The sequence below is a fragment of the Triturus cristatus genome, chromosome 2_1 (genome assembly GCF_964204655.1).
Source record: "Triturus cristatus chromosome 2_1, aTriCri1.1, whole genome shotgun sequence".
NCBI lineage: Eukaryota > Metazoa > Chordata > Amphibia > Caudata > Salamandridae > Triturus > Triturus cristatus.
The window spans coordinates 440,492,879-440,507,312 of NC_140581.1; the positions used below are offsets into that span (position 1 = coordinate 440,492,879).

Below are 14,434 nucleotides of genomic sequence, written 5' to 3' on the forward strand. Positions count from 1 at the left end.
AGCATACTGGCAACTTATCAGAACATCTACTATTGTATGGGTTTCCATTTTGACAACATTGGTTCTTGATATAGGGCCAGATGTATCAAACAGTTTTATGCTTCTATGGGAAAATGTGCTCATACATCCTGCCCTGTCTTCCATTGGTGTTTAGTAATTTTTTATCTTATGTGTATTTATTCGAATTATTTTATGATTAATACATTGAACTTTGCCGCTATTGTATGGCAAACCAAGCTTTAATGCACATGTATCCACCGATTTATGGGAATCCCAGTCCTACAGAAATAACAGTCGGTGTCTGCCAGCCTAGTGCCTGGCACAGAAAAAAACTCCTGTGCAGAACACTGAGGCCTTTGGGGATAGATGGGGATCTTTCCTTGAATGGAAATTGACCTCCCCTGATGTTTACAAGCTTATTTTCTGGGGGCAAATGATTACGTTTGTGATAATGTAACTGATACGAGGTAGAAAATGTATGTGTAGATTGTGATACTTATTGCAGATGGTGCCCTGGTACCAGCCAGTACTTACTGTCTTAGCTTCTATTTTTGACTAGTGGAAAGACGAGTAATTATCTGAATTGATAAAGTGTGTTGAGCTCAGCACTACCGCTGTCTGAGGGAGAAGTCTGTAAGAAATCTGTCTGCTTTATGAGCCTGAAATGCCTTTCTAAATGGAGTATTAACCTAAAAATAGATTTTTAGTCCTAATCTAATTGAACTACTTGGAAGAGGCAGGGCGCACACCGTAGAAATGAAGAAAGATGATAAATAACTTTAAAATGATATATCACGTGAAATTGCACACACAGATTTTTGGAATTGCCTGTAGTACCTGTAGATCTGTAGTCAAGTGTTAGGGAAATTGTGCTAAAATATTCAATCTTTTGCGTCAATTGTATCAAATGTGTCTTGAAGTGGGTGAGGCCCCGCCTCCTCTGGTAAGGGTAATGCCTGTCTTTGTACATCATAAAAGTAGTGGTATGTTTCCACAGAGCCCCTTAAGAACAGCTAGAATCGTTAACCAATTTATGTGAAAATTGTGATGCAAAATTCACCATATAGACTCTTTTTTTAAACGCTTCTCGGAGGGGAACTGACCTGACCTCCATAAGAGGAAATTAGGCCTCTTTGCTTCATTCTCTCAGTTAGTGCATTTAGGGGTAGTTCTGTACATCTCGCTGCTTTCAAATTTCACCTATGGGAGAAATGCACCTTATCCATCAAGCCCTCCTCCCCTTGGTTATTGCGGTGACTGCATCCACACATCATCCACTCCTTCTTGCAGCTCTAGGAGGAAGGAGTGAAGTGATTGCACATTTATCTGTATGGAGCTTTACACTGGAGGGGCCACAGAGCCTCACATTGCTATTTCAAATCATAGCCCAATACAATAATATTCTGATGTGAAGGTTTACAAGAGAAAGATCAATCAATCAATCAATCAATCAAAGACATTTCTAGAGCGCGCTACATACCCGTAGGGTCTCAAGGCGCTGGGGGGGGGGTGCCGCTACTGCTCGAACAGCCAGGTCTTCAGCTTCTTCCTGAAGGAGAGGTGGTCGTGGGTCAGGCGCAGGTCGGTCGGGAGGGAGTTCCAGGTCTTGGCGGCCAGGTAGGAGAAGGACCTTCCTCCTGTAGTCGCTCTTCGGATGCGGGGGACGGCGGCGAGGGCGTGGCTGGCGGATCGGAGGTGGCGTTTGGGAGCGTAGAAGTTGACTCGGCTGTTGAGGTAGCTCGGGCCTTGGTCGTGTAGGGCTTTGTGAGCGTGGGTGAGGAGGCGGAAGGTGACTCTCTTGCTGACGGGGAGCCAGTGGAGGTCTCTCAGATGTCCGGAGATGTGGCTGGTTCGTGGGATGTCGAGGATGAGTCTGGCTGAGGCGTTTTGGATCCGCTGGAGTCTCTTCTGGAGCTTGGCGGTGGTGCCGGCGTAGAGGGCGTTGCCGTAGTCCAGTCGGCTGGTGACGAGGGCCTGGGTGACGGTCTTCCTGGTCTCTGTGGGGATCCACCAGAAGATCTTCCGTAGCATGCGTAGGATGTTGAAGCATGACGAGGAGACGGCGTTGACTTGCCTGGTCATGGAGAGGGAGGAGTCCAGGATGAAGCCCAGGTTGCGTGCATGGTCTGTCGGTTTGGGTGCGGTGCCCAGGGCGGGAGGCCACCAGGAGTCGTCCCAGGCGGAGGGTGAGGAGCCCAGGATGAGGACCTCCGTCTTGTCTGAGTTCAGCTTCAGGCGGCTGGTCGTCATCCACTCGGCTACCTCTTTCATCCCTTCTTGTAGGTTGGCTTTGGCGGCGGCGGGGTCGTTGGTCAGGGAGAGGATCAGCTGGGTGTCGTCGGCGTAGGAGATTATGCTGAGGTTGTGTTTGCGTACGATGGCCGCGAGGGGGCTCATGTAGACGTTGAAGAGGGTGGGGCTCAGAGACGATCCTTGGGGGACGCCGCAGATGACTTCGGAGGCCTCTGACTTGTATGGTGGTAGGCGGACTCTCTGTGTTCTACCGCCGAGGAAGGAGATGATCCATTCTAGCGCCTTGTCCTGGATTCCGACGTTGCTGAGGCGCCGTACTAGGGTGCGGTGGCAGACCGTGTCGAAAGCCGCGGAGAGGTCTAGGAGGATGAGGGCCGCTGTTTCTCCATTGTCCATCAGGGCTCGGATGTCATCGGTGGCGGCGATGAGGGCGGTCTCGGTGCTGTGATTGGCTCGGAAGCCGGACTGAGAGGGGTCGAGGGATCCGTTTGTCTCGAGGAAGGCGGCCATCTGCTTGTTGACGGTCTTCTCGATGACTTTGGCTGGAAACGGGAGAAGCGAGATGGGGCGGTAATTCTTGAGGTCGGTGGGGTCCGCTGTTGGTTTCTTGAGTAGGGCGCTGAGTTCGGCGTGCTTCCAGCTCTCCGGGAAGGTGGCGGTGTAGAAGGATGTGTTGATGATGTCTCGCAGGTGGGGTGCGATGACAGCGTCGGCCTTGTTGAAGACGTGGTGAGGGCAGGGGTCAGTCGGTGATCCGGAGTGGATGGAGTTCATCGTGCGGATGGTGTCTTCGGTACTGATCGGGGTCCAGGCGTGGAGGGTGGTGGTGGGGGGTGGTTGTTCGGTCATGCTGTGCGTTGGTTGGTTGTCGAAGCTGCTGTGTATGTCTGTGATCTTGTTGTGGAAGTATGAGGCGAGGGAGTTGCAGAGGTCTTGCGATGGGGTGATGTCGTTGTTTCCTGCGCTGGGGTTGGAAAGCTCTTTCACGATGTTGAAGAGTTCCTTGCAGTTGTGTGCGTTGTTGTCCAGCCGGTCCTTGAATGCTGTTTTCTTGGCGGCGCGGATCAGCTGGTGGTGCTTCCGGGTAGCAAGCTTGAAGGAGGTCCTGTTGTCCGGTGTCGGTTCCCTTTTCCAGACTTTCTCGAGGGCTCGGCAGTTCTTCTTGGAGCTCTTGAGTTCGTCGGTGAACCATGGGGCCTTCTTGCTGCCGGGTCTGCTGGGCGGGGTCCTCAGCGGGGCGAGTTCGTCCGCGCAGTTGCTGATCCACTTCGTGAGGTTGTCGGCGGCCTGGCTGGGGTTCGCTGAGCTGGCAGGAGGGTGCTGGCTCAGGGAGGTGGCGAGCTGGTCTGCTGTGATCTTGTTCCAGCTTCTGCGGGCGGCCTGTTGTTGGTGATGGTGGGTCGGCGTTCTCTTGAAGGTGAAGTGGACGCAGCTGTGGTCCGTCCAGTGAAGCTCTGTGGCGTGGCTGAAGTCGATGTCTGGGCTGGATGAGAAGACGGCGTCGAGAGTGTGTCCGGCAAGGTGGGTGGGGGTGGACACCAGTTGCTTGAGTCCCAGGTTGGCGAGGTTGTCGAGCAGGGTGCTGGTGTCGCGGTCGTTGTTGTTCTCCAGGTGGAAGTTGAGGTCTCCCAGGAGGATGTAGTCAGCGGAGGGGAGGGCAAGCGGGCTGACGAAGTCGGCGATGTCCTCGCTGAATTGGGTGCGTGGTCCAGGGGGTCGGTAGATCACGGTGCCTCTGAGGGTGGTGGTCGGGTTGGTGTGGATCTGGAAGTGCAGGTGTTCAACGCTGGTCAGGGTGTTGTCGGTGCTGGTCGTGAGACGGATGGTGTTCTTGTGGATGATGGCGATGCCTCCTCCCATCTGGTTGGTGTTTCGGTCCCTCCGGACGATCTTGTAGCCCTCTGGGATGGCGATGGCGATGTCGGGAGCTGAAGAGGCGTTCATCCAGGTCTCCGTGAGGAAGGCAACGTCAGGGGCTGTGGCGTCGAGGAGGTTCCAGAGTTCGATGGCGTGTCTGTGGACGGAGCGGGTGTTGAGCAGGATGCACTTGAGGTGGGTACTGCTGGTGTTCGGCTTGGTGGGTGCGGGGCAGGATCGGATGCATGAGAACTTGCAGGCGTGGCAGCTGAAAGGTCCGTTGGTACGTCCAGGAGTGGCTTGATGGCATTCTGGGTGTCGGCCGGTGTTGAGAGCGCTGAGGGTGGCGGCTGAGTACGTCAGACGTGTAGGACGGGGTCTTCGAGGTCCCGGGGTCCTGGCACTGGGCGCGGTCCTGGCGCGGACGGGCGTAGACGGGCTTACCTTTGGCGCACCTTCGGCGCGCAATCGGCGCGCCCGCTGCGCGTGACCGCTGCGCGTTCGCACGGTCGCCATTTAAGGCGAAGTGCGCGGGTGGGCGGGGCAGCTGGGAGGCGGGAGCAGAAGGGAAAGGGGGCGTGGTCAGCGGTGGTGGCGGGAAGCGGGGAGCGGGGAGGGAAGGCGGAGGGCGGCGAGGTAGGCGGGCAGACAGGAAGGAGAACGATAAAAACGGGCAAAAGTGACTAAAACAGCAGGCACAAATGCTCAAACAAGACGCTGACACAGGAAGTCAAATACAGTGAAAACAAGCACAAATGTTGTACAGAGGCAAAGCACAAAACAGACGGCAGCGGCGTCAGCCGGCCACGAAGCAAAGGAACAAGCACAAATGATTTACAAAACGAGACAGACTGCAGCGGCGTCAGCCGGCAACGAGGCAACGGAACAAGCACAAATGATTTACAAAACAAGACAGACTGCAGCGGCGTCAGCCGGCAATGAGGCGGGCAGCGAGGCAGAGGGCAAAGCGGAGTGGCACACGCAGCAGCTGGTGGCCGTGCGGCGCGGGGGTGTCCCACAAGTGGGTCACCACTACTTACATTGATTCACCTTTCTAAAATTGATTAAAAGTGGCACAATTTCCCACATGCGATGTGGGGGACCTAGATCACCATTGGCCTTTCCCAGTTAGGTTGCGACAGGAAAGCACACGCATTGCCCCGCGAGACCTACTGCTAAGATACCCTGAACACGTGAAAAGAATATTAAACCATCGACATAGACATGTAGGATGAGGGTGCAAGAAACTGAAATAAGAGTTGATATTGTAGTACAATAGATGGTATATAATGATGATGCAAGTTATACATGTTTGTTATTGTGTGTTCTTATCAACTGGCTCAGAACTGTAACCAGACACGAATGCTTAATGTTCAGTTACCGCTGCACATATTTAGATGCAACGCTTAATTTGTAAAAGGATAAGTGCCGGGGCTCTCGTGGAGAGGCCACTGCAGCTTGCATAACCCATGCCAGCGCTGCCAATGACTGTACATACACAGCTACAAACCTTCACACTCCTACAAGTGTGACAAGTCAGACTATTCGAGGCCCCCAAAGCCAGAAGAATGGCTTGGGAGGCAGGTTTTAGTCATTGTTAATGTAAATTGAACAAATAAACCACTGTTGTTGTGTTCATACCGAAATTAGCAGGACAGCACCACCATGTGGCACACTGTCATAGCCCCTGTACTGACAATAAGGTGCCGGTGTGGAGCACCGGAAAGCACCAGCTCAATTTAAGCACTGTTTAGATGTCATTGCTTACCTTGATGTATACATGTCAATGTCTATTGGTACTTTAAAAGAAATACGAACAAAGAGCTACTTAAAATAGTAGAACAATTTCTATTGTCAGCAATCTGTACTTAAACTGTTTACAGAGTATGTGCTCCGATGTTTCATTTAAGGTCACAAGGCACTTAAATTGGTTGAAGTAGTTAAGTATTTAAATGGATGTAGCCGAACAGTTCTTTAACTTAGGGGAGGGGCTTTATCTACCCCTACCAGGGATTCATAGAAGTATTCCTGACACACGAAAATGGTTTAACTATTGTGGACTTCTGTGCCACGAGCGTGGGGAAATCTGCAGTTGTAAACTCCATGATGGCCAGATTAAGGTGGGGTTTACCTTAAAACCTTGTAAACAAACGTGTGAATTTGTTGGCATTCACATACTCCAATCCAACCTTACCTACCCTATCAATGGTTGAAATTATACTCGACCAAAGGCTGGAAGAATTCTCTTCCCAGGGTGGGAAGTGGGAATGGGTCACCTCCAAACTTTAAGGATGTGTAAGGGGTGTGTTCACTGGGAAAAATGCAATGTGGGTTTATACAAAAAGTACATTTATGTATTGAGGAAACAGGAATGCAGGCAAGATGTTACTTTAAATTCTCAGTAGTACGTACACTTGGAAACCTGCACCTACTTACCTTTCCAGGTATTCTAAAGGGATTATTTGTGAATCCATATATTAGTAAATTTACACCTGTTTACAGGGGTACTACTACAGGTGCAGAGTTACTAATTTCCTTACTTAAGTAGGTCATATGTCTTTCTTTCATTACATTTCTGCGTTTCTGCTTTTCTGCCACTGGTGTGTGTTAGTTGAACCGGAGGCCAGAGTTCAAGCAAACTTTAACGTATAATAGGATATAATCTGCATAGAGGTGAGACCAACTCCTCAATTCAGTTAAGAGACCCATTGGGTCAAATATAGATGTTCCAAAGTAAGGTATTGAGGCTTGGGTACATCACAGGTAACAGGGATGGATTTGGAAAGAGATTCACTTGTTTTTATTCATTGGTGTCTGTTAGAGAAACAGGTGAAGAACAGCCTTATTAATCCCAAGCATTTCTCGAATGGGATAGAAGAGATTTTCATGGCCCACCGCATCAAAGGCAGGATTTAAATCTAAAAGAATTAATAGGCAAATAATTTTGATTGTCGAGTTTTAGGATGACATCTATCACTGGCATCAAAGATGGTTTAGAGCTCTCTCTCCTAAGTGAAAACCCAATTACAATTAATAAACAAGGTTGTTTACATTCAAATAATCTGTGAGCTGAAATGCAATAAATGTTTTAATCTTTTTCATAACAAATAGCATTCTTGTGTTAAGAAGGAAATTCTCAAGACGATTTGGGTTGTCCGACGTTTTTTTCAGGTGTAAAATGTCCATTTTCAAGAGGTCAGGAATTGAAAGGTACCATCTTTCAGGGGTAAATCGATGATTTCAAGCCAGTTTGCTATCAGAGCATGAAAGATTTTTTTTGCCAGTTTTGGAGGTATCAGGGCTACATCATAACGTGAGGGTTTCCAGTGAATCACTATGTATTTGAGTGAATCTTCTGAAACGTGTCTGAAATGGGTTCATGATGTATTTTTTTTTTCAAGACAGTGACGTGTAGGAGCAAAATCCAATGTGAATAGAATACTTTTGCCTTAATTAAAGTGTATTCACTTAAGTGCATGATGTTTACAACATTTAAATTAATTGTGCATGTTTTTAGCACCGTTCAGCCGGTCATTAAAATGGTTTTGTTTGGCCAATAGAACATTTTCTTCGAAGATGTTTTTTAAGGTTTCAATGAATGTCTGTTGAAGGTTCTTCTTTTGTCCGCTTAGCAGAGCTTCAGGTGTCTGACCTTCTTACCTTCTTTTTCAGTTTCAGGGAGATAGCTCGTTGAGTGAGTATGAAGAAAGGTCTTTGGAAAAGGAGTAAGGATGTGTGAGCAAAAAGCATATCTGCTATCTTGGTTTTGGAGGATTTAATTTTACATTGGTTTCAAGCATTTTCTTTAGACCGTCAACATTTAGGGCTTGTAAATCCAAGGTCATCTGTCTCAGTGCTTGGGCAATAGGCTAAGCATGCACATTTAAGGGAGTGATTTGGATCTCAAGGTGATTTGACTAGTTAACCTTCATGAAGTCATCAATGATGAGAGAGTCTGGTTTCCCAAAGAGGAGCTTAAGAAGTCTTCTTTGGAATGTGTGACATGTTCAACAAATTAAAGCAGACAATGTTTAACTAGGGAAGGATTTGAATTTGAGGTGGCTAGCTCTTTCTTGTAAACCCAGGGAGCTTAAAATATTCCAGAAAACACTGTTGATTACTCAGATGCTGGCATTTGTCACTAAATCTTGTTTCATTAACCAGTGGATGGTAGATAATGGGAAGTCTTCAAGCCTTTTGACAGTGGACATCTATTCCAGGTATTGAAAAGCATTGAAACATGTGCTGTTAATTTTGGAGTTTTTGAGGAATGTCTAAAAAATTAAGGCAACTTCGCCAGTCAGTTGTCCAAAACTGTAATTTCTGGCTGTCTCGTATCTAGGAGATATTTTTAGTCATGCCTTTGAAAGGTATCTGAGCATTAGGTTTCAGTCAGTACCATAAGATTTGTTTTATTTTCCAAGATGTAGTATGCTATTTTCGTACTGTGTGGTATTGTTATAGAGGGCAACATAAGTTTATTGGGAGCTGCAGGGGGACGCGCTTGCTGGTGCCTGTTACTGCCGTGAGGGGAACGGCCCAATTTGTCATTTTACCGCCGTGAGGGAAACGGCTCTGCTTCCTTGCACTTCTGCACACCGCCGTGAGGGGAACGGCTCTATATTTCCATATATTGCCGTGAGGGGAACGGCCTACAACTCCCAGTAGCCCCTCCTGGTGCAGGGGAACAACGTCACAGCAGCGCCTGCAGCCTCAACCCCACACTGGACTGTTTTCTATTACGAGCAACAAAAGCAATTGACTTGGAGATTGAGGTTGCTGAGCGGCGGCTATCATTGGGAGATTGCCCAGTTGGATTAGCCACCAACCCAGACCTGATGGAAGTTCAGACCGCTGAAAACTGTGGAACTCAGTCAAATAAACTCTGCTCATTTGAGCAGCCCTGTGGCCCAATTTCCACTCCCTGTTAAGCGGCTTCATACAAAACATCTAAAATCGCCAGTACGTGAAACCGTGGGCAAAAGGAGGAAAAAAGCAAATCATGCGGAGCCCACAAGGTATACACGGTCAAGGTCTAAGAGTCAGTCTCAGATCACATGCATAGAAGCTCCGATAGAAGCTCCAATGTCACCCTTACAAGGATTAGCTACCGTGAACGGCGCAAATTAGCCATCTCCAATCCAGCCGGTAGCAATCTCCCAACATTTGACTGTGGCATTAGTTTCCCTGTTAGAAGAGTCGATTTCTAGAAATCTTTTACTGATTCTAACTAGACTAGACAAGCTAGAGTCTACTGTGACACTTATGCATTCTATGGTAAGGGATTTAAGTGCAGAGATAAAACCTAATCTATTGGCTGGAGGTCCTGCTCAAAGGGGGATCCCAAACCAACAAGAAGGACCAATTGTAGAGCGCAATACTCAACCATCTTGTCATGAGGATAATGCTGTCCCTAGAAACCCAGCCAATGCAGTAGAACAGAAGCAACGAGGGCTTGCAAATGTAAATCAAGTGGTAAATATATGTAAGTCCCCAAATCAAAGTATGCGAGGTTTCCCATCCACAGTCTCAAACAGGAACGATGTATGCCCAGACCAATCAACACGTTCATTACTGCCCCTCACAAATAGCCAAACTAATCATGATGATAAAGTGACCCTACATCTCCCACCAACGTGCTGCCCCTATGTTGTCATTCTTACTAATGTTCCCACTCCGCAGGAAAATCAAACTGAATCATAATCTCAACTAAAGAACAAAACCTGCCACTGGCTTAAACAGAACACACATTTTTTAAACTCTGACTATCGAGATATCCTATTCATGAGATGAGTTAGGTGGGTGGGTCCGCTACCCAAGTTATTCTCAGGTAACTGTATTGTAATAAATTGCAGATCTACACATATTGCGAGTAGATTGCTAGGATGGGAATTCCACTATAATATTCAGAGGATGGGCAAAGCAATTGGTGTTCTGCCCCTGGGCTTCTTTTATAGGCATCTTGAAAATAGTGAGAGAAGCACTGTGGCAATAAATGTGGCTTACCCTACGACATCCATACACCAGGAAGCCCACCCTTTGGAAGTTAGAAACCAGTTTCAGCTCTTGAGCATCCTGGACTCCCAAGACTGACTATCCAGTGTACCCTCAATTCCTACAGAAGTCACATCGGACCTACGGTCCACTGCTACATTTTTTCCATGCATTGATAGTAATCAAGGTATAAATGCAGCTGCAATAAATTGTATTCGTTCCCACTCCCAACAAATGTTAGGGGGAGGGGGGAGTTATTAGCAACCCTGGGCCTACTAAGGAACTCTTAGACAATCTTCAGGATCTGAAATTCATATCTTGGAATGTAGCTGGTATTAAAACCAAGTTAACTGATCCTGATTGGTGCAAGCTAATGGATAGCTACCATTTATGCCTCCTGCAGGAAACCTGGGCAGTTGGACGTGTACACAGGGTAGGCTTTACTACATACAGCGTTGAAGCCAAACAGTCGTCAGCTGGTCGTCCAGCTGGCGGTCTTTTAATCTGGGTAAAAAACTCACTGGTATGTAAAACAAAAGTCTTAAATATCGACTCAGATGAGATACTTGGGTTAGAATTATCATTGGGCAAGGACAACATGCAAGTCAGACTCTTTAACATCTATAATCGGGTGACTAGCCCCCATAGACCCTCAGTGACAATAACAACTCTGACAAATTATCTTGACTCAGCCATGGGGAGTCACCGACTGATAATCGCCGGGGATTTTAACACAACTTTTGAACCGGTTGATTACATACAGGATCTTGTCTCGGAGGAGGAAACAGCAAAGGGGATCGCTAAACTTATGATACCATCAATTAAGAAATGCACTAGTGTGGTCCAACAAATTTTGTCACGCACAATCGCATATGGGGTCAGAGCCTGTAATGGCCAGACACACTCCGATAAAGGAGCGAGTCATACCTTTAAGAGGGGTGCCTCCAAGACCCGGATCGACTATATTCTTGTCGATCTTGATCTTTGGCCTTATGTCAAAGATATGGTAATTTTACCCCGGGATGACAGCAATCACAATGCTCTGTTCCTCACGTTGATTGGTCTAGCCTCACTGTATGGTCCTCCTAGGAGTGAGTACCCCGGTCATAACTACAAATAACAATAGAAAAATCAAGTGGCCTTTCATTTTAGCTGATCTAACTGTGCTCCCCAAAATATATACAAAGGTGGAGCGGACACTAACTGACTTGAGTACACCTACCATAGGGCCGGAAGTTGTTATGAGCACTTTTTTTAAATTGATTACAAATGTAAGACCTTTTCTTCTTAAAAACTGTTCCCGACCCAAGCGGAAAACAGCTCCCTGGTTTAATGAAGCTTGTAAAAAATCCAGGGATGACCTGTTTGAGGCAGTGAAAAGGAAGTCTCCTATAGTAGTACAAAGCTGCAGAAAGTCTTATAAAATGGCACAAAATATGGCAAAAAGGGACTGGGGGATTGGTAAGTGGAGCATGCTTCTTGAAGCTGCAAAACTTAAGAACAGCCAACTTTTTTGGCATCTGCTGTCGAAGGGATCATCAAATATAGTTGTAGAAACAGACTTCCACATACAGCCCCATGTGTGGGAGGATTATTTTGGGAATCTATTTGCAGATCAGGGGTTGCATTATGATCTAGGTACACAGACGTACCTACAGGATCTTGGCATATTAGATGGAGATAATTTTACAGTAGACAAAACCATTCTGGCAATAAATTTGTTACAGAGTGGGAAAGCCCCGGGCCTAGACAAGCTTCCGGGCGACTTGTTTAAAGCCGAGTCTGTTATATGGGGACCCCTGCTTCAAAAAGTGTTTAATACCATCCTGCACGGGGGAGCCATTCTAGAAACCTGGCGGGGCGCGGAAATTATTATTGACAAGAATTAATTACTGGATAGAGGATAAAAATGTTTGTCTGATCTGCAGGCAGGTTTTAGGGCTTCCACAAGCACCACTGACCAAGTTTTTAGATTCCTCCTGTTAATCTGGAAGTTACTATTAGAGGTGGTCACTTATATGTGGTGTTTGTGGACCTAAAGACGGCCTTTGATTCAATTGACCGGACCAAACTCTGGCTATTCTTGAGCTAATTAGGATTACCATCCTATATACTCAGAATCCTGATTCGGCTACACCATGATACATATGCCAAGGTTAGATGGAACTCCGATGGCAGCCTGACCAATAACATACTGGTTCAGAAAGGCATACACCAAGGCCGTGTCCTTGCTCCGACATTGTTCACCCTCTATATCAATGGTTTAATTGGTGAACTCTTTAATTGCGACGGTGACCCCCCGAAATTGGAAGGTAGAGCAGTGCCGTGTCTGCTATTTGCAGACGACACTTTGCTTATTGCCAAAACCCCTAGAGGAATTCAAAATCTATTAAACAAGTTTGCTAAGATCTGTAAAGAAAAGGGCTTAGAAACAAATTGCTCCAAGACTAAGTATATGTCCTTTAATCTTTATAAATATAGTAACGGCAAACTTGCGTTGGGTACGCAAGTTTTGGAGCAAGTTAAGTTCTTTGACTATTTGGGGGTTCGCATCAGTGATAGGTTAACCTGGAATGCGCAGCTGGCAAAGAGCACCCTGACCCTCCAGCATGTAGATTGTGCCCTAGTACGTAGAGCTAGGGCATCTCCCTACCGGCCCATCTCACCTATCCTAGAAATGCATAGGGCTAAAGGTCTAGGAGCGGCTCTTTATGGGGCTGAGTTATGGGGTTTGGAAAATCTTACAGACCTAACCACCTCTGAGAACAAATGTATTAGAGCCATTATGAACTTACCAGTGAATACACCACTTCTGCCACTAAGACTAGACCTTGGCCTAAAACCTATTGAATATTTTGCCCTTCTCTGGGCCCTCCTATTCTGGATAAGGGTGTGGACAAGTAATACAAAGGTCCCACTGAAGAAAGCAATGGTTGAGCTGATTGCATTGCACAGGCAAACTGGTCGAATCAAGTGGTTCAAAAAGATCAAGGATTGGTTTTTAAAAATTGGGTTGGGGCAGCACCGGGTTCCTCCCAAAGCTGGTGAGGGAGAGGATCAGCTGGGTGTCGTCAGCGTAGGTGATGATCTTGAGGTTGTGTTGACGTGCGTCCAATCTTTGATCCCTCTTGTTAAAAAAAGGTTCTGGGCACTGATGATCTTGGAAAGTGTTGAACATTTTGCACATGGCACTTTAACCATGAGGTTTTTAAATGTTAAAGACAGCTACGGCTTTGAGTCCTTTTTGGACGACATTGAGCCACCACAGGCACGAGCTCTGTATACCCAACTTAGATATGGAACGATTCCTTTAAACACAAGGAAAAACAGCTGGGGAAATGTGGTGGTTAATGTATTGTGTCCATGTTGCCTTGTTGCATCCGAGACAACTGAGCTTTTTCTCTTTTATTGCCCCTCCTCTGCTGACTATAGAAGAACCTGGATAGCCCCTGTTTGTCATCTGCTTTCTATTAGGTCTCATTCGGAAGCTATACGCATTTTTAAATCTGATACCACACGTTGGCTAGTGTTTTCTATCTCAAGATTTCTGCTATTTTAGTGGAGGAGGAGGCTAAAATGTGTAATTCACCCTGTGAAAATGGCTGTGCATACATAACCTTAATTTGTCCTAATGGATGATTTGGCCTACTGTGTTTTCTACAGGAATTTTAACCTTGTTTTTAGTGGATATTCTGATAATATATATATATTTTTTTTAACAAATATTAACTGTTTTTATTCTGATGTGTTGTATTTTTTATGATGTGAATGATCATTTCTTTGATCGAATAAAACTATATATTTGAGAGTCTTTTTTCCACATATGCTAATAGGGAGGCTCTGATATGAAATAGGAGCTGATTTTTAGTTTGTCTTTGTACGTGTGACAACTGTGTGAGTTTGTGTGGTAGTTCTAAGGCTTGTAATGTCTGCTATAGATTTGCCAGTGAAATGTATGATGTCCAAATATTTTGGTTTCTTATGAATTTTCTGGTGAAAGGATGTATTTACTGCTAAGTTAGGAGGAGTTTTTTTAAAAGCTACCACATCAGTTTTGGAGGAGTGTACCAAGAAGAGAGGTCCTTCTTTTGACCTTGGTAGAAAGCCAATTTGGATTTCATAGTATTTGTTTGCGATGGTTTTGTGGATTTGGTTATGGCACTTAAAGGGTTATTGGTGACTATTGTGCCATGCTTAATATTTGTGTTCTCTGGGTCCTTTGTTGCCAGGATAGTATCCTCACAGAACTTGAGAAAGGGATCTCTGGTCTATTCAAGAGATATTTTAACAATAAGTATTTATTTTTTTCCATTTGGAGGGACCTGTGATT

At 46.3% G+C, this 14,434-nt stretch overlaps 1 protein-coding gene across 1 annotated transcript in view; it reads right to left on the reverse strand.

Moving 5' to 3' along the window:
• THBS4 (thrombospondin 4) overlaps positions 1 to 14,434 on the reverse strand; it is a 257,747-nt gene that overhangs the window by 132,486 nt on the left and 110,827 nt on the right. The window lies entirely within an intron of this gene.